This window comes from Tupaia chinensis, unplaced genomic scaffold (genome assembly GCF_000334495.1).
Source record: "Tupaia chinensis unplaced genomic scaffold, TupChi_1.0 Scaffold000612_1, whole genome shotgun sequence".
In the NCBI taxonomy this organism is placed as follows: Eukaryota; Metazoa; Chordata; class Mammalia; order Scandentia; family Tupaiidae; genus Tupaia; species Tupaia belangeri.
The window spans coordinates 4,276,129-4,278,834 of NW_006160131.1; the positions used below are offsets into that span (position 1 = coordinate 4,276,129).

General features: G+C 47.9%; 1 protein-coding gene across 2 annotated transcripts in view; it reads right to left on the bottom strand.

Annotated features, from left to right (window-relative positions):
• The window catches only part of CREBRF (CREB3 regulatory factor), a 69,236-nt gene extending 68,982 nt beyond the window's left edge, over positions 1–254 (bottom strand). The window contains exon 1 of one of the 2 annotated variants that reach the window (XM_027775891.1): positions 131–254. The gene's annotated coding sequence lies outside the window, so the exon portion shown is untranslated. The remainder of the gene's footprint in view (positions 1–130) is intronic. The other variant, XM_027775892.1, reaches the window with a different exon arrangement.
• Positions 255–2,706: the final 2,452 nt, after the last annotated feature.

Genomic DNA, 2,706 nt, shown 5'->3' on the forward strand with positions numbered 1-2,706 from the left:
TAGGCCAGCCGCCCTCCTCCGCCACTCGCCCGGCTCGTTCTCCAGCCCGGGCCCCTGCAGGCCCCAGGCGGCAGGCCGCGGTGCTCACCCGTGAGCGTGCAGGCCCCAGTCGTCAGGCAGCGGTGCTCACCTGTGAGCGTGGGGCCGACTCAGGGGCTGCGTCCCGTTCCGCTGCAGGGGCCGCGGCCCCTCTCCATGCTGCTCGGGTTTGTTTTGTTTATGTCCTTCCTGACGGGTTCCCGGAAATCGCGTGACTCGCCCCCCTCACGTGGGCCACGGCGAGGAGGAGGAGGGAGGCGGGGGCCCGCCGGCCCGGGGCCAATCGCGAGGCGCTCTGCAGCCCCGCCAATCAGGGGTTGGGCCGGCAGTGCACCCCTGTCACATGACGCTGGAGGGGCGGGCTGCCGGGAAAAACCAGGAAGAGGGGGCGGGGCGGAGGCTCGGCTCCCGCCGCCGCTGCCTGGGCGTGGGCCGCCGCGATAGCGAGCCCTGAGCTCGCGTTTGTGGAGAATGTGCCTTTTATGAAGGTTTTCTAATCCGAATCCAGAACTACGCGGTGAGGCCGGGAGTGTCCGTATGCACATTTTACAGTTTAAGTTCACGGAAACTTAAAGAGGCTCAGGGAGCATTAACTTCAGAGGGAGTTATATCGACCTTACGTTTAATGAATGGCCTCCCCTTCTGCACCTCCGTGCTCTCAGTCGTTCTCTCATTCGTGTACTGACTCAGCTTGTATTTATTGAGCTCGCACGCATGTACATTCGTGCACCTTTGAGGGAAGACAACACCTCTGTACAGACCTCCACAGAAGCACCTAGACAAACATGCCTTCGGAACGTAATGGTCTCGAGGTTTTCATAAGCTTAATACCATTAATAAAAACGGTGACCTTTTATTGAACGCGTGTTGTGTTGGCCTCATTGTCTCAATTAGTTCTTCCTGTAAGCCCATGTAATAATAATTATCTGTTTTCCAGATGGGGAAATTAAGATTCAAAGAAATAAAATTAGTAAATGTAGGAAATTATATCTTTGGAGGTAGAACCTGGGTGTTTTATCATAGCCTTTGCTTCCAGAATGTTACTTTTTTTAAAAGGGAGCTTTTTTATTTTTATTTTTATTTTTATTTCTATTTTTTGCTACAGGGCACTTTTGCTTACCAGGAAGAGAAATCTCTAGAAAGCGAGAAATTACCACCACCACTCCCCCCGCGGGGTTGGCCACATTGCAGTCCCTTCTTTCCTGTTCTCCTCTCAGGAGTGTGGGCATGCACACACATGTGCCCAGCATGAGTTTTAAACCACTGGGTCTAGCACTCGAACCACCACAGTTGACTACGTGGGTGTCCAGTGATGTAACCTTTAAGGACATAACCAGCCATCTGCTGGTTCCCCAGGATGTTCTTTATACTTTTTAAGGGCACAGGATCTGTCTTCTGAGAGTACAACAGGAATTCGATTTCCATAAGCACAAGGGAAGTGTTAGAGACCAAAGACACTAGGCTAGACTCCTTCAGGGTGCCAGTTTTCTTTTCAAGTAATTGCCTTTGAACATGTGACTTCCCTTTGCACAGAGCTAGAGAAGTAATACGGTGTCAATGTCAAAATCGTGGCCTTTGGGCTTCCAAGTGGCCTGGAGTTGGAGGAATTGGATACCACATAGCTGACTGCAGTTTGAGTTTCAGCCAGGGGGCTTAGTAAGCGCATCAGGTGCACACACGTGTGTGTGCGTGAGTGTGTGCGTGTGTGTGTGTGTGTGTGTGTGTACTGCTCAAGGTCCCAAAAGGATGGAAGAGAAAAGATTGTGTGGTGGCAACACCCCATTAGGGGGTGCTTTCTCTCTCTCTCTCTCCTTGTCTGTCTGTCCCTGGCAAGGGCATATATCCCCTGGCAATGAAAAAAAGGTTTTTTAATTCTGGTCTTTGAAATCAGAGACATCCATATATCATCATTTTGAAGGGGGAAGGAACTGGCAGTGATATTTCTCCTCTAGCCGCCATACCTGGTACGTAGGCAGTATTACTTACTGGTTGAATAACAACCTGGATTTGAATCCAGTTCACATCCAGTTCACACTGGATGTGAACTGACACACATTATTTAACCTCCGTGAGGTTCAATTTTCTCTTCCTTATAGGGTTGATGTGAGAATTAAATCATTCATATAAAGAACTTACAAAGTACCTGGCCATTTCCAAACTATCTGATCTCGCTCCCATGGGAGTGCCACAGTAAGTGCTTAGTGGATGGCAGTTTTAGACCGTTTCCAGGATTTCATTAGGAAGACCTGTTATAGAGTAAATAGCAAGGAAAACTCTAGAGAGCAGTTTAACTGCCACTAAGATAATATTTTGTTTATAAAATTAATAAGTATATATATAGATACCTAAGAGAAAACCCAAAAAGTACATTTCTCTTCTGTATCCCCAATAATACCAAGCACACAGTAGGACCTCAATGCCAAGTGAAGGAATAAGTATTATCCCTACTGCATAAGAAATGGCAGAATTATAATTATTTTCTTTGTTGGTCTAACACATACCACATTCCAATTTTTATATCAAGTTAGAAAAACTAGCATGGGATATTCGAGGCAGATTCCCCTGACTCATTCACAAAAAAGAACTTAGCAACTATCCTCTCACAATACTGTACTGGGCAAAGTTCCAGCAGATGGCTAGCTCTTCCACTGTTACTCTGCCCTCTGG